This window comes from Prionailurus viverrinus, chromosome D2, assembly GCF_022837055.1.
Source record: "Prionailurus viverrinus isolate Anna chromosome D2, UM_Priviv_1.0, whole genome shotgun sequence".
NCBI lineage: Eukaryota > Metazoa > Chordata > Mammalia > Carnivora > Felidae > Prionailurus > Prionailurus viverrinus.
Genome location: NC_062571.1, coordinates 61,175,406 through 61,193,094, shown reverse-complemented (window position 1 = coordinate 61,193,094; position 17,689 = coordinate 61,175,406). Strand labels below are relative to the sequence as shown.

At 45.2% G+C, this 17,689-nt stretch overlaps 1 protein-coding gene across 9 annotated transcripts in view; it reads right to left on the bottom strand.

Annotated features, from left to right (window-relative positions):
* GBF1 (golgi brefeldin A resistant guanine nucleotide exchange factor 1) overlaps positions 1–11,944 on the bottom strand; it is a 126,046-nt gene extending 114,102 nt beyond the window's left edge. For 8 of the 9 annotated variants that reach the window (XM_047825247.1, XM_047825250.1, XM_047825251.1 and 5 more), the window contains exon 1: positions 11,691–11,944. The gene's annotated coding sequence lies outside the window, so the exon portion shown is untranslated. Of the gene's footprint in view, positions 1–4,218; positions 4,272–11,690 lie in introns of all 9 variants that reach the window. The other variant, XM_047825248.1, reaches the window with a different exon arrangement.
* Between the last annotated feature and the right edge of the window lie 5,745 nt (positions 11,945–17,689).

Sequence of the window (17,689 nt, the reverse complement as noted above, 5' to 3'; positions counted from 1 at the left end):
AGAATTTCTCCTTGGCATAGAGAAAAACCTAGGAGCATGTAAAACCAACCATACCGCTTTCCGTTACTTAAAAATCCTCTTCACAAGGACAAAATTTTAAAAAGCAAAGAGGGAAAAGGGCAGGGGGAGCATATAGTTAGACAAACATTTAGATCAGACTCCAGGGAAGTTAAAACAGTAAGGCTATCAGGGTTAAGAGAAGAAAGAATTCCACAAATATTTACTTATTAAGCACCTACTATGCATAAGGCATCTTTCAGAGTACTAAGGATACAAAACAAATAAGACACAGAAAGAGCTGTCAGACATATTGTGGAATGAAAAAAACTGTAGTATATGACTCTATGTTACCATTTATGTAAAACCCAACCAACCCATCCTACAAAATGCTAGATTTTTGTTTTTGAAAATACGTAATATTCAACTTACAGTATGACATAAAGAGCAATATAACAGCCAGTATCCAGATTAAGAATAGTTCAACTGAAGTCACTGTGTGTCCTCCCTAAATCATATCCTCTTCTCTTTCATCCATAGGTCTCACTTCTCTAAATGTGGCGTTTATGAAACTTTTATGTTGCTTTGTACTTTTACTTCACTGATATGTATCTTTTTTTTTTTTTTAGTGTTTTTATTTTTGAGAGAGAGAGAGACAGAGCATGAGCGGGGGAGGAGCAGAGAATCTGAAACAGGCTCCAGGCTCTGAGCTGTCAGCACAGAGCCCCACGCAGGGCTCGAAGTCACAAGCTGTGAGATCATGACCTGAGCCGAAGCCGGACGCTCAACTGACTGAGCCACCCAGGTGCCCCTGATATGTATCTTTAAATAATATATACCATCATTCCATATATTTTTGTACTTTTATTTAACTAATACAATATTGCAAGTAGTTTTCTGCAATTTGACCTTTTCCCTTGAAACATTATGTTTGTGAATCATCCATGCTACTAAGTATACTTTATGTATTTTGTCCAGGTAATATGTATATATGTAAACAGAGAATATATATACCCCAAATTCAATAACCATAGTTATCTCTAGAGAAAGTACTGTGAAATCAGTGAGTAATCAGAGGATACTTTAGCCTTATCTAGAATGTTTTAATTTTTTACAAGAAGAATATATTACTGTACCACCAATATAATTAAAAATTAATTAAAGAGATGAGATATAATTTCTGCCCATGAGGCATTTAGCGAGTTTAGTGGGATCTAAAAGAAAATGAGCCAAAGATATACAGAAAAGAATGCAACCTTCAAGTAGTTCCATTTGCATATTTTGCAGAAGACAGGGCCCCCAGAAAGCAAGAAGTATGAAAAACATTACAATAAAAAAATTTTTTTAACGTTTACTTATTTTTGAGACAGAGAGAAACAGAGCATGGAGGAGGGTCAGAGAGAGAGGGAGACACAGAATCTGAAACAGGCTCCAGGCTCTGAGCTGTCAGCACAAGAGCCTGACGCAGGGCCTGAACTCACAGACCGCAAGATCATGACCTGAGCCAAAGTCGGACGCTAAACAACTGAGCCACCCAGGTGCCCCATTATAATAAAAATTTTTTTTATGTTCATTATCTATTTTTGAGAGAGAGAGAGAAAGAGAGACAGAAAGTGAGTGGGGGAGAGGCAGAGAGAGACAGAGACACAGAATCCAAAGCAGGCTCCAAGCTCTGAACTGTCAGCACAGAGCCCAATGCGGGGCTCAAACCCACAGACCATGAGATCATGACCTGAGCCAAAGTCAGACGCTTAACCTACTGAGCCACCCAGGCGCCCCACAACACATTTGTTTTAATGACAATTTAAAGAAACAACTAGATTAGTCCCAGAAGACTATCTACTTTCTAAATGTCCTAGGCACACAATGTTCTCTCCTGAGAAGATCCAACAATGAGAACATACACAACAATAAGGAGGAGAACCAAGAAACTAAAGATAAACAAATTAAAAAGTAATTCAAAGTATCAGAAGAGAAAAGATAGAATCTCTAGTATCTCTCCTTCCTTAAATTATTTAGGCAAGATGAGTATGTTCTAGATCTCTAGAAGGATTTTGAAGAAATTGCTAACAGAGGCTGCTCCCAGAGAAGGGAACAGAGGAACAGGGATAAGAGGAAGACTTACTTTTCTCTGTATATTCTTTTTTACCTTTCGAATTTTGTGTCACACATATATATTACTTATTACCTATTTTTAAATTAGAATAGTGAAGAACAGTTGTATTATTCCATATATAAGTGATTAAGATCAGCAATCAATGTTAATTAGCCTAACATTTACTTTAGTCAATAAGACATTACCTAACACATGCTAAGCAAAATACTAGGCACAGCATACAGAATGTCACTACCCACGCACAAGGAATTTATAATCTAGTAGTTTAGATAAAACACATATATACACACACAAGCCCATATAGATCTTCAATACATGAGTAATACACAGTGTCATAGTAGTGGAAAAAAGAAAATTATTTCTGGCAAAAGGCTCTAGAAAGGCAACTAAACGACAGACAGGATTCAAAGAATAAAAAATATAAGGGAAGAATGGCAAGGGTAAAGGCTCATAGGTAGGAAAGTCAGTAGGTATTTAAGGAATCATGATTATTCCAGATTGGCTAGAACATTATTCCTAGAGTAATAATAGGAGGTGTGGGGCATATCATGGAAGGCCTTCAATATATAATTATTATTCAGGGCACCTGGGTGGCTCAGTCAGTTAAGCGTCCAACTTCAGCTCAGGTTATTATCTCACCATTCGTGAGTTCGAGCCCCACGTCAGGCTCTGTGCTGAGAGATCAGAGCCCAGAGCCTGCTTCAGATTCCGTGTCTCCCTCTCTCTTTGTCCCTCTCCCGTTCGCCCTGTCTCTCTCTCTCTCAAATATAAATAAACATTTAAAAAAATACAGTTATTATTCAGTATGTATCCTGAATACCTATCATTATAAAAAAATATTTTGGAAGGCCTGTAAAGGAACGCTATAAAATAAGAATAATTTCTCTTTCAAAGAACAAAGAGAGGGGCTCCTGAGTGGCTCAATTGGTTGAGTGTCCAACTTTGGCTCAGGTCATGATCTCACAGTTCGTGAGTTCGAGTCCTGGGTCAGGCTCTGTGGAGTCCCACATCAGACTCTGTGCTGACAGCTTGGTGCTTGGAGCCTGCTTTGGATTCTGTGTTTCCCTCTCTCTCTGCCCCTACCCAGCTCATGCTCTTCCTCTCTCTCAAGGATAAATAAACATTAAAAAAAAAAAAAAAAAAAAAAAAAAAAAAAGAACTAAGAGAATGAGAGAAAACACTCATACTGAAAATAACAGCAATATAGGTAAACAACACTATACTACAAATTGCAAAAAAAAAAAAAAAGTGTCAATGGGATTAACTGAGATCTAATAGGATCTAGTGGTTATTTGGAAGGCTTCCTGGAAGAAATAAATTTTGAACTGGGACTCCAAACTGAAGTAACCAACCTAACATTTGATCAAAATTTATTAGGCATCAAAAGCTAACAACTTTCTTTCTTTCTTACTTTTTTTTGAGAGAGAAAGAGAGGGGGCTCAAGTGAGCAAGGGGCAGAGAGAGAGAGAGAGAGAGAGAAGTGGGGTTCACCCAAAGCAGGGCTTGTGCCCACCCAATACGGGCTCGTGCTCATCCAATGTGGCACCGGATCTCACAAACAGTAAGATCATGACCTGAGCCAAAGTCAGATGCTTAACAACTGAGCCACCCAGACTCCCCAAAGCTAACAACTTTCTAAGATAGTGAGGACCTAAGCAAAAAAAATCATTGTCTTAAGCTTCTTTTCTTAGTTAAAAAAAAAAAAAGAAAAGAAAAAAGAAACTAGAAAATGAAGAGGAATTATTTTCAAGGACTATGGGGAGTTGCTTTATCTCCTGCCCGGCCTCTGAGCATTTGTTTCCTCACAAAGTGATTGTCCCAAGGGAATCTGCCCTTCAGCTTCAAATGGGAAGCTTGGATGAACCACTTGCTGCCTGGTAGGCGACAGCCTAGAACCCCTGATCACAGGGTCACAAAGGCCTGCAAAGAACCTCATAAATTTAAGGTGTATCTTCTATCAGAAATAACGTGAGAAGGAACAAGCAAATACACAGCAACATCCCTAGCCAATAGGCCACTGGCCCAGAGACTGTGAGCCACATATATCCTTTGAAAACACTGTGTATAGCATTCCCCTCGTGCTTTGTGGCATCCCAGTTACTCACCCCAAGAGGATTCAAAGAGGAGTCACTCTATCAACTGGCAACTCCCTCTAGATCTAAACAAAAGCAGGAGAAACAGAAACAACAAATTGGATCCTTACTTCATGGAATACAAAAAAAAAAAAAAAAAAAAATCAACTTCAAATGAATTCAAGACTTAAATGTGAAAAAGGAAACTTGAAAATTTTTAGAAGATAATATATGAGAATACTTTTATAACCTGAGCATAAGAGAGAAGCACCTAAACAGGAAATAAAAAGCACAACCCATTTTAAAAACTGGTAAATAGGGGCACCTGGGTGACTCAGTTAAGCATCTGACTTCGGCTCAGGTCATGATCTCATGGTTCATAGAGTTCAAGCCCCATGTCAGGCTCTGTGCTGACAGCTCAGAGCCTGGAGCGTGCTTCGGATTCTGTATCTCCCTCTCTCTCTCTCTGCCCCTCTCCTGTTCATGCTCTGTCTCTCTCTCTTTCAAAAATAAATAAATATTTTAAAAAAATTTTTTAACTGGTAAATTAAACCATGTTAAATTACAGACATTTGTTCTAAAGATACCATAAAAAAAGAGGGGGAAAATAAATCACAAGCTGGGAGAAAATATTTGTATATTTTACACATATAACTAATAAAGAAGCAATATCCATAATATGTTACAAAACTCTAAGAATAGGCATATAAACCTTCCCCCAAACTGGCAAGAGACATGAATAATTATTTCACAGAAAAAGAAAATACAAACAGCAAATATACAAAAACATTATTAGCACCATTAATAATCAAGAAAATTATAAAAGAAGTTTATGAGATACCATTTTACAGCACAAAAATAGCACAAAACATTTTTCTTTAAGTTTATTTATTTGTGGAGGGCGGGGGGTGGTTTGCAGAGAGAGAGAGGGAGAGAGAGAGAACTCCAAGCAGGCTCCATGCCATCAGCACAGAGTCCCTATGCAGGGGCTCAATCCCATGAACCCTGAGACCACGACCTGAGCTGAAACCAAGAGTAGGTCGCTCAACCAACTGAGCCACCCAGGGACCCCCACAAAAAATTTTTAATCTGACAATACTAGGAGTTGGTAAAAATGCAGAGGAAGTGGCTAATATGTAAACTGATTCAATTCATCTGGATTTCAATTTGGCATTATCTTGCAAAACTGAAGAACTTCATATCCTGTATCTCAGCAATTCTACTGCTAAGACCATATGCCAGAGAAACTTACAAAAAATTTAGAATACTGGCTGTGGGGAAGAGGAATGTGACTAATAGGGAAAGGTATACAAGTGGCCTCAGTTTTGGTGATATTCTGCTTTTTAAGCCGGGTAGGGGACACTGATGCCCCATATAAGCTATACATATTCTGTCTGTATGTATGAAATAGACCATCAAAAGTTCCTTTATTTTTTTAATGTTTATTTATTTTTGAGAGAGAGAGGGGGAGAGACAGAAAGACAACTTGTATGCACCCGCACAAGCGGGGAAGGGGTAGAGAGGGAGAGGGGAAGAGACAATCTGAAGCAGTTCATGGTAACAGCAGAGAGCCCAATGTGGGGCTTGAACTCGCAAACTTTAAGATCACAACCTGAGCCGAAGCCAGACTCTTAACCAACTAAGCCATGCAGGCGCCCCAAAAGTTCCTTCTTTTTAAAGTCATGGTCTTTGTTGTCTGCCTTTGCACATACTGTTCCTTTTTCTGTTTTGAGTATTCTTCTCATTCTTATCCATCTGGTAAATAAACCCTTACTCATTTCATCCAAGAGTCAATGAGTCAGAATATACCACAGTGGTTACAAGAACAAGCTTCAGAAGCAAAACTGTCTTGACCATCACCACCTCTATAATCTTAGCCAAGTTTCTTAGCCTTTCTGAGCCCCAGTTTACAATTCTCCATTGCAAAATGAAGAGAGTACCTCCTCATCCATTTATTATGAGGCCTACATAAGAAGGCTATAAAGCACCTAGCATGGAACCAAAGCTATTAAAACTCCCCCAAATTAGCTGTTATTATAATGCCTGCTCTATGAGACCTTTCCACTCTCTCAGAGTATTAGTACTCCTTTTCTGTCATCCCATTACACTGTCCATAGCTCTATTTAAATAACTTATACTGATTTATAAGTATTCATTTAGTGTGTCTCTCCGTCTATAAGCATCTCAGGAAGACACCATGATTTATTCACCTTTTTATCCCCAATGCCTATAACAAAAATGATAAATACTGAAGGACCAAATGAACAAATGGGTGGACTAACATAAGACTGACTATTCAATATAGTGCAGCTAACATCCACCTCTTGTAAGAACAATGACTTCACAGAAGACAAGGACTCTAAGCCTATGCAGGCAAACCTTTCTGCGTCCCATATTTGTTTCTCTACCAAAAGTTACAAACCTTCCATACAGGCTACTCTACAGACAAAAATAACCTACATCTGCCCACCAGTCTATTCTGTTTTCGCATCTATTTTCCTGAAGTCTCCTCATGTGCTATTTGCATGTTCATCTTTCTTCTCTGAAATACATAATTCTTTACTGTCAATTCTTTTTTTCAAGTTTATTTATCTTGAGAGAGAAAGAGAGCACACGTGAGCACAAACTGGGGAGGGGGAGAGAGATAGACAATCTGAAGCAGGCTCCGTGCTGTCAGTGCAGAGCCCAACCTGGGGTTCAACCCCACAAACTGTGAGATCATGACCTGAGTTGAAATCAAGAATTGGATGTTTAACCACTTAACCTACTGAGCCACCCAGGTGCCCATGCCAACTCTTCATACATGTATATATGGGTCTTATTTTCTTTGGTTGTAAATAGGTGTTACTAGTACACCATTGTTTATGGGGTTTTTTCTTTGTTTTAATATTTACTTAAGTAATCTCTATATCCAATATGGGGCTCAAACTCACAACAACATGCTCTTCCAACTGAGCCAGCTAGGCACCCAGAAGTTTTTTTCTTAATTGCTTTTAAAAGTTGTCTTTGGGGGCGCCTGGGTGGCTCAGTCGGTTAAGCGTCCAACTTCAGCTCAGGTCACGATCTCGCGGTCTGTGAGTTCAAGCCCCGCGTGGGGCTCTGGGCTGATGGCTCAGAGCCTGGAGCCTGCTTCCGATTCTGTGTCTCCCTCTCTCTCTGCCCCTCCCCCGTTCGTGCTCTGTCTCTCTCTGTCTCAAAAATAAATAAAAAACGTAAAAAAAAAATTTTTTTTAAGTTGTCTTTATCCAATAAGAAATTAAATTCTCAGGGTACCTGGGTGGCTCAGTTGGTGGAGCATCTGACTCTTGATTTTGGCTTAGGTCATGATCCCAGGGTCATGGGATTGAGCCCCGCAATGGGCTCAACACTGAGTGTGGAACCTGGTTAAGATTCTCTCCCTCCCTCTCCCTCTCCCTCTGTCCCTCTACCCCTCTCCCCACCCCCCATCCATTCTCTCTAAAGGAAAAAAAAAAAAATTACATTCTCAAAAAGCAAAGACTGTTTCATGGTGCTTTGATGTCTAATACAGAGCTGTGCAAACCAAGAAAACTGATGGACTTTCTGAGAGGGTAAAAACTAAATGACCCTCAACTGGCCCTTCCAAGGTTTATTTTTACTTAGTCTCTCAAACATTCCAGAAAAGCACTAAAGATACAGCTTGTAAGATTCCCAGAGCTGGCCAAGGACCATATATATCATAGTTCTGTGCTAATAAAGCAGAGAGTGTCCAAGAATTACTGAATTAGTAAACAACTTACTGGGCTCAAGAAATTTATCCCAAGGGTGGAGAGGTAAGTGTAAGTCAAACTAGGAAGAGTTGGTGCCCTGACAGGCCACAACTGGAAAATCCTCCCAAACCCAATAATCAGGTGTCCAGTGTACTTCAGCTCTGCCAAGACACCTCCCTCTACGGAGATCCTGAGTCTATCCCAAGAACTATATGCAAGGTGAACCACTAAGATATGTCCAAAGATGTCCCTTCTATCAGCCTAGAGATAAAAAATGAAACAATGCTCCTCTCTTTCACTCATCTGTTAACCATGCAGAGCACCCAAGGTGAAAATTAAGGGTAACAGTTTGCAGAGTAGGACAAAGATAAAAAGTTAGTCTGTGTGATTATACACAGAGAACTGCAGTGATTAAGTCTCATAAGGCATGCCTATCATGTGTATCAGGGGTCATCATCCACTGATGATGGATAAAATCCAGACCACAGACATACTTTGTTCTGCCTGCAAAAAGGTTTTTAAACACTTTATAACTAGTTGCCAAGAGTTTAAAACACAATCATCTGAATTTGAAGTTTCTCCTTAAAAACACCAAGACTGGTCACATTGTGCCCACATTCCAGTACACTACAGTCCCCACTACACCCTTATATATTCGTATGTGGCTTACTTCACTCATTTACATTACCTGCCTAAAACTCAGGCATTTAAGCTTGTAATCCTTGCTTTATGTGATGGCAACCAATCACTACTTCCATGATTACTTCCACTCTGACTGGGGCTCCAAATCACCATACTGCTTTATTGTATTTTCATTTAATTAAACAATTGCTGTTGAACATACTGAAATATAGAAAAAGAACAATAAAAGCTAAACAGCTGCCAATTACATTTACACAAGCCCTTCTAGCCTGACAGTAAAACCTCCTTCTCCCTTCAACTCGACTCCACCATTATCCCAACAGCAGAATTATTCTAATTAGTCACACTGAACCACAGGAGCAGACTGTGATCAATCAATAGAAATGGCAAACAAAGGCTAGGATGATCCTTCCAGTGAATGCTGTATAAATACAGTGAGTCTTCTCAAAAGCAGGAGCTGTGTCTTTTTCCTCTCTAGCTGCTCATACTAGCCAGTCTTAAGTACCCTATCAATGAAGTTAGTATCTAAAAGTGGCAATCATCCTTCATTCTGGAACACTGGGGAAGTGCAATAGTGGCGGAACACTGAGAACTTCAAGTTCAACTGGGATTGGTACCCGGCTACTCATGATATGTGCCTACAACCTGAGCCCTTACTGAGTCAATGAGCATCAATCTCAAGATTAGACATCACTGGGGGCGCCTGCGTGGCTCAGTCGGTTGAGCGTCCGACTTCGGCTCAGGTCATGATCTCGTCGTCTGTGTGTTCGAGCCCCACGTCGGGCTCTGTGCTGACAGCTCGGAGCCTGGAGCCTGCTTCGGATTCTGTGTCTCCCTCTCTCTCTGCCCCTCCCTGACTCATGCTTTCTCTCTCAGAAATAAATAAACATTAAAAAAAAAAAAAAAAAGAGTAGACATCACTGTCTACAGCCACTTTTGAAATGAAGCTCAAGTACAAGTCTTGAAGGAAGAACAAATTTTCTTTTCTTTCTTTTAAGTTTTTTTAATGTTTATTTATTACTGAGAGAGAAGAGAGAGAGAGAGAAAGAGAGAGACAGAGGTGGGGAGGGACAGAGAGACAGGGAGACACAGAATCCGAAGCAGGCTCCAGGCTCCGAGCTGTCAGCACAGAGCCTGATGCAGGGCTCGAACTCATGAACGGTGAGATCATGACCTGAGCTGAAGTCAGATGCCAACTGACTGAGGTACCCAGGCGCCCCTCTTTCTTTTTTTTTAATTGAAGTATGGCTGACATACAAAAGAAGAACAAAGTTTTTGATTTGAGATGAGGGTTGGAAGAAAAAACTATTACTATCTGGAAAATGACATTATGGTAAAGAAAGGGAAAATTTGAAGCCTGAGATACTTCCAGGCCCAAGTGAAAAGATGCTGGATTGGTCACACTATCTAATCAAAGACTGGATTGCTTATTATGCAAAGCATATCAACTCAACAGGGCTCAACAGGGCCTATCAACCCAGGTGAGCAAGGCAGGCTCATCAAACCAGATACTTCCTAGGCTATGTCATTTCATAAAGCTACTTTTTTTTTTTTTTTTAATTCTGCAACTTAGATCAGCAAGTTAAAACACAAACTATTTCCTGGACCATTTCCATCCCACTTATTTTAAAGCGATAAATACAAACAATAAATACTGTCCCACACCAACACACACACACACACACACACACGCTTCAGGAGGGCAGAGGGTATGAGGTAGGAAGAAACTGAGTTTAGTCACTATAGATCCTACATAGTTTTTCCTTCTAACACAAGGAGGTTTTGATCCTCCTTGTCACTACTTCACCATGCAAAGTCCTGACTGCCAGAGCCAGAACCAGGCCACAAGTCAGGATCACATACTAAAACTAATCCTAGGTAAAGATAACATTTATGAAGTGTCCATTACTTTCTGAAAGGCATTAGGTTGATACTGCTCATTCCCACCTCATGCTCTACCTAGGCCATTGCACATATATGCTACTACTTTTAAGAAGTATGTAAATTAAACAGAACAATCCCAAAACAGACCTTTCTATTTGTATCCCCCACAGGGCCCAGAGAACTGCCTTGTGTACCTGAATTAAAGGCATAAAATTTTCTATGTTATGCATTAAAAAACACTACTTACACTAGTCCTCATTTCTGAAGACACTCTTTACCTCTGGGGGCTTTTACAGTTTTACAATACAGAAGTTTACTGAAAGTTACCACAGCGCCATAAACTACTCCTTGGAGTTATGCTCCATCGTTCATTCTGCTGAACTTTTAAATCAGCTGAACATCTTTCATGACTCTTTTATCCACTAAAAATAATAGGCCAACAGTACCAAACCACCAATATTCAAATCCTTCTCTGTTCTCAACCAAATATGCCATAATAGAGTGGCTTCCTTGTGAATGAACATCTCTTTAGGCCAAATGAATTGAAGACCCTGGGGTAAATGCCAACTGAAAACATACACCAGAAGAGAATATCTGTAAACAATCATGTAAAGGAAGAACAGGCTCAGAAGGTAAGTCAAGGGTTTACATATAGACGCAGACTGGCAGCTGAGCTGCCCTAGAAGAGCAGTCTTCTCTTAGTCCCAGTCTCCTAAGACTGACCTCAATCCTTCCACACTTCTTCTCACTGAGTCTAGGTTGCACTAGTTCATCATCCAGGATTTAAAAAGCAGTCAGCTGTATTAATGAGGCAGTCAAACAGAAGTGGACGCTGTACAGGATCTGCAGAGATTCTCATACCTAAGGTCTAAAAATCAATCTTTAAAAGTACATACAATGTTCTTTAGGTTTGCTTTCAGGTTTTGAGGGCTGGGCTCTTTGGGATGCAGAAAGCTCGAGAAGAGGGAAGCTGAAGACTAGATTAAGCCTGAGAACACAAGAAGAAAGATTCGGACACCCAAAAGGGATCAGAAGTCAGAGCCGAAGTCGCCCCTCCAGCCGCGGGGGCCTGACCTTTGCCCCCTGCATGCCTTCCAGTTCCCTCCCACAACAATCTCTCCCCGACTTATTATTGCGTCTGCGTCCTTAACCCACCCGGCTCGTCCAATTTAAGGGCCCTCCTCCCCTCATTCCCTGTGGCGATGTCAAGACGGCCTTTACGACACTGAAACTCTAAGAGACTTCGCTGACCTGTCAGCGGATCCAAAATGGCGGGGCCTAGTCCCAGGACCCGCAGCCGCTGCTCATGTCCAGCCCGGGCCCCGAAGGCGTCTTTAAGCGGCTCTCCCGGCTCTGGTGGCAGATGGGAGAAGGGAAGGAGCCTGTTTCCTGGAAGTTGAGGCCGAAGTAAAGGAGCGCACAGACGGCCAGAAAGAGTCGGCCGGAACGGGCGGTGGAGCCGGCTACCTTCCCTGTCAGCTCTCTGACGTGGTAACTAGCCTCAGTCTAGCCCGCTGCCTGGTAACTGCGCGAGCCCTGCTGTTTACAGCCAATCATAGCATTGTATCGTGAGAAGTGGCATTTCAGCTACCCAATAGAAAGAGAAAATTAGCTTAGGGAGGCGGGTACTACCTAAGGAGGCGAGATTACAAGGGAAAGAAAAGGGTAGGTAGGGGACAACCAACGGGTACGAGGCCTCTCTGAGTGACAGTTAAAAGAGCCAATAAAAATTAAAAATTGTGCTGGGCGGGTGGAGAGGTGGAGCTTGGTAGGTTTGGTTGCAGTGTGCCGCTTAGCAGTGGCTGCTGGGCATTATGGGGAGGAAAGTTACGATTTGCTGGAAAGGGGGCGGGGTCCGTTTTGAGAGCCTGAGCGGGCGACCTTACTGCCCTCCACTTCCCTCCCCTGCCCACCCCGGCCACCCCCTAACAAAAATTATCTAGGCCAATATCTTGCCCTTTGAGGGATCACTCACTTCCTTTCGAGGCAGCTCTGGGTTCTTTCCATCCTAAAACCAGTCCCATAATCCATTGGAACCTCCCCACCCTCCCGCCCGCCTGCCCTGTTTGGCCTCTCATACGGGTGTCTGTCCCATTACAACTCTGTTTCTGCATCTTGTGCCGCATTCCTATCATTCAGAAAGAGAGAAAATGAGAGGGAGCAGGAATCTTGGATATCTAATTCAGGTCTCTGTAAACCGCGTCCCAGGGTGGAAGATGGCCCCCACGTTCACGTACCTAATTAATGCAGAGCAGAGAGACAAACCCAGGTGTCCCCACCTTCAGTCCAGCTTCCCTTTTCACTGCCTCTCACTACTTCTTATGCCTTAGACTATCGGGTTGTACTTCCAACTCTCCTCTTCATACTAAGCACTGGACACTACTTACCTACCTGAAAAAAATCTAATCATGAAGGCTAGTCAACATCACCCGGGGCCAAGAAACTAAATGCTAAGAGGCCCGAGGACTAGATGCCCACCCTAATCTTCACTCTTCTACCTCCAGCTGCCTCTCCCCTTGCAAGAGATGATAGAAGTTGCCGGGATATTTAGAATTACCTAGAAGTGAGAGTGTGTAGGAAGAAGACAAGGGGATGAGTTTTCTCCTTGCTGATTGAATGGTGTAATTCTCAGACTGTCTGCTGGAACAGAGCCCAGGTGTCCCAGCAGACTTGAAGAGACTACTGAGGCAGTGGGAAAGGATACCAACTTTCTCCCCATTTATGGATGACCCGAATCCAGAGAAACTCCATACCTAACCCCATAGGAATGTGGGAATGCTCTAGATTCCTCTAATTTGAAGACACCACAAGATTGAACATCAGACCTGAGAACTCCTCAACAGCTTCCTGCACCTGCAGACCAGGCTTCTGAACTCTGGGTCCAACTTGAGGATCTTGCCTCTTTCACCCAAAGAGAGTTAGAGGAAGAAGACAGAACCACCGTATCACCTCTTTCCACAGTACCTGAGCCATTTCCACTTTCATTTGAAACCTGGGATTCGGTCTTCTGGGCCTGTCTCAGGTTGAGAGGTCCTGGAGAGCCAACTGGAAAATCCTAAGTACACCAAAACTCCCTACTCTCCTCATCTCTGCTCCCATATACTTCCAACAATTAATCAACCTAAATGCATGAATGGGAGTGTGTTAGAAATGGGGGGGGGGGGGAGATGACAATATCCATCATCTTACCAGGCAGAATATCTCCCTCTTAGATTTCAGTATTGAGTTCTACATAATGCCTAGGAATATAAATATGAGGAAGACATGGTACTCGACCTCCTAAAGCTTAGCATCATAGAGGACTTCACATAAGCTGATCTCTTCAGTATGGTGGGTGGAGTAATAGAGAGTGTGTGTAACAGGGTTGTGGGAGCATGAAGCTAGACATCTAGCTATACCATGGGTATTTAAGGAACCCATTTTCTCTGAGAAAATGAGACCTGATTGGAGCTTAGGAAGATGAGTAGGAGTTGGCAAGATGAAGGCTGGGAATATGTTACTGTCCGAAGAAAGGCCAGAGGTGTGCAGGAAACCACTAGGAGATTGGAGATTTAGACAAGGTCGGGTCCAGGCAGCTCTTCCTGCCCATGGGTCCTGTCCCCATGCTTTAATAAAAACACCCTTTTGCACTGGGGTGGGGTGGGAGGGGGAGGCAGGGTCGGGTCCTGAAAGTCTTGTATGCCAAACTAGGGAGCTAAGCCTTTGTCTTAACAATCAGGAGCTATTGCAGAGTTTTAGGCAGAGACATGACTGGTCAGATTTATTTTAGGATCATACTGTATGATAAGGCCTAGGGCCCTCAGGGGCACCCAAGCAACCCAGCCTCACTCCATATGTTCTTTGGCACATCAGTCCTGTCCCTTGCAACTCCCTATCTAGCAAGCATCAAGGCCACATCTTGCCCACAGGATGAACCTGGTATCACCCTGGGAGAAGCTAGCCCTCTCAAGCCTGTGAGAACATAGCCTGGGCAAGCCAAGGGTGTAGACTAACAGGTGAACCACCCAGGCCCTGACTTACAATGAGAGCCTCCTTTAATTCTGAGGGGTAGGCGGGAGTAGGCGGGTAGTAGGTAAGTTACTTGCCCAAGGACACTCGGTGGTGGTGGCAGGGTTAGAATGACACCTTGGTTTGCCTCATTCCAAACCCTGCTTTCTTAACGAAGCCACCTTACTTGGAGAAGAGGAGAGGTGGGCGGACAGGACAGGAGATAGCTGAGAAGAGGAAGAAAAGAAAGATGTAAAGAAAAATAGCACAGAGAAAGATAAATTAGTCTTTCAAAGGGGCAGAGGAGGGAGGAGAGGGACAAACAGCAAGAGCAAAGCAGCGGAGGAGAAAGGAGAGGAAAGAAAGGCAAGACATGGGAGTACTGGAGCAGAGACAAAAGCGCGGAGACAGACAGCGACAAGTGGAGAAAATCAGCGAAACTTGAGCGACAACCAAGCGCTGAAACCCGGTGGCCTCTCCCGGCCCGTGCGCCCTCCCACCTGGCGCCCCGGCTGCACTGTACAATTCCCCGGCACCACTGTACATTGCTCAGAGTAGCGCCCTGGCCCCACTTCGCCGCCGGCGGGCCCCGACTCCGCGGGGCCACGGGCCCCACTTTACTCTCGCCCGCTTGGCTCTGCCAAAATGTTCTGGCTCAGCGAGGTTTCAGCCACGTGGGGAAGGGCGTGGCCCAGATGCTGAGGAGTGCCTCCGATTGGCCAGGGGGCGGGCTTCTTGGCGGTGCGCCGGCCCGATCCCTCCCCCGAAGGCGGGGCCTGAAAATTCACAGCTGGAAAAGGTGGAGCCCGGGAGGCGCAGCTGGAAGGGGGCGGGGCCCGAAGCGCGAGGCTAGCAGCCGCGGGCTGGGGGCGCCCTGGGCTGCCATAAAGTGAATGGGAGCCGGCGGGGGGTGGCAGTCAGCCGCGAGGCTCACTCTCTCCCTCAGCGAGTCCGGGAGCGCCGGAGCCGAGCGGCGGTCCGGGCACAGGGGGGTGGCCCCCGCCCCGGCCGGGTGCCCGGCCCCTGGCCCCTGCCTGCCCTCCAGACTGCCGCCGCCGCCGCTGCCGCCGCCGCCGGGAGTCTGCCTGCTGCGGGACTCACTGTGAGTGCTTGACCCTGCGGGGAGAGGGGCTCATGAGGCCGAGGGGCCACGGCCGAACTTCAGGATCCCTAGAACAGGACCTGGGTGGCTGAACTGGGGAACGGTGCCTGGGGAACGGGTCTAGACTGGGAGGGCGTACTGTAGACTCGGGGCCAGGACTTAGGAAAAGGGAAACTCAGCGTCAGGACTCGGGGGACAGAGAAGAGGGAGACTCGGGATCCGGAGGGAAGCCGGAGACAAGAAGCCCGGACCGGAGCTCCGCGAAGCAGGGAGTCGGGAAATCATTACCAGAAAGAGCCCTGGAATTCGGGGGCGCGGGGCAGGCGGTCAGGGAGCAAACAGGGTTGCCGAGGCCCTGGCCAGCGGGGGGAGCTGGAGGCGGCCGCGCAGCGTGGGGGCAGCTGACGGCTCCGGACGCCCCTCTCCCAGGGATCAGACTTGAGGGGCTGGGAGCAGGAGTGAGTCTGGTCGTACACGCTTCTCTTCCCAGCCACTTCGCAGTCGGGATAGGAGCCGTGTTGTGAGAGCCTGGCTGGGACTGGGTCAGATGGCCGCTGTGCGGGTGGCAGGGCCGAAGCTGGGCAGCCCGAGCGACTAGCCGGCGGGTCTGGCGTGTCGGGCTTGGGGTGTCACGGCCCGGATGGGCTACGGCCTGGAGCCACATGGAATTGGACGGAATGTCCGCCGCGCGCGCGGCTCGGAGCGGACAGAATGTCCGGGGAGGCGAGGTGGGTCTCTCCGGAGCAGGCACTGTGTCCGGCAGGGGCGGACAGAATGTCCCTGGCCGAGTGGCATGTCCATCTACCCGGCCGCGCCTTGCTCAGCTGCTGCATGTGCAGTGGGGTTCGCTGTGGTGGGTCGCCTCAAATCCCAGCTCACACTTCGCAAACTAGTTTCTGCCCCTAGGGGCTGCGGAGGCGGGGAGAGGGACAGGGAGCAGGGAGTGAGAGCAAAGGCCTGGCCTTGGAGTGGAGTGGCGTTGGGGGACCTTCCCTCTCCAACCCAGACTAGATCTGAGCATCATCCCCGCGCACTTCTAGAATCCAAATTTGAGGAGAGAAAGACAATGGTGGGATTGCTAGACCAGGAAAGGAAAAAATGAACCACAAAGGGCAATAGGAGGGTGAGGAGGAGTCGGCACAAGCCCCCCTGACAGCTTCAGTTCCCTCACAAACTCAGAGTCAACTCCTAATTCCAATACAGCTGACCAGACAGCCCCAGCTTCCTACCTGGGTGTCAGCAGGCTAAAGACTCCTTCCCTGCAAGGGGCAGAAGCCCAGGCCTGAAGAGAAAACTGCAGCCCTTTAGCAAAGCAAACTCTGTGGTTGTGTCTCCCTTTTGGCTCTCTCAGCCCCACCAATCCCAACAGCACCCTGGTGGCTGAGAGGAAGAAGGAAGGAATGCAGACTCTGGGGTCAACATGGGGCCTATATGGCCCTCCGAGTCTGGTGGGGAAGGATGTCTCAGGCCCACCCAACTGTCGCTTTTGTTTTATCTGCAGTTGGGGAAGGGCCTTAATTCCTTTGGACCCATACAGTGATCACCCACCCTGACCCCAACTCTTTAACCAGAGCCTAGTTAAGCTAAAGGGAACAGAGAAGAGAGGACTTTCCCTGTCTGTGTAAGTCAGCAGAGCAAGCCATCTAGGGACTGAGTTTTCATGGGATAGGTGCAAAGCGATGTGTTTAGCAATGAGTAGCCTAAACAAGTGGGTCTCAACCTCTCTCACCCACCACCCATGAATGACATATAATATATACGCCCCACACTACCACCTTCATTCCTCAATTTTAAAGTTTGCTTATCACTGGCTAGACCATTGTTTCTCAACCTTTTTTTTATCCCTTGCCCGCTTTTGATAAATATAAAGAAACACCCCAATTACTCCCACCATATTCTGATACCTTTTTCAGGGGCTTGTGCTCCCATCACCTGTGAAAAATCACTGAAAATATGGGTGAAATGAAAGGCATTTCATTTTCAAAGTCAGGAAAGGAATAGGGAAGGCATTAGAGATGGTTCCCTGAAGACCTTAGCCTAAAGTTCTGCATTTGCCAAAAAGGCCAAAAAGCAATACCATTATAATGAAGACGAGTGGAAACAAAAAATAGAACTTTCTCCCATCCTTTCATAAAACCATGTAGTTGAGTGCATGCCTGGT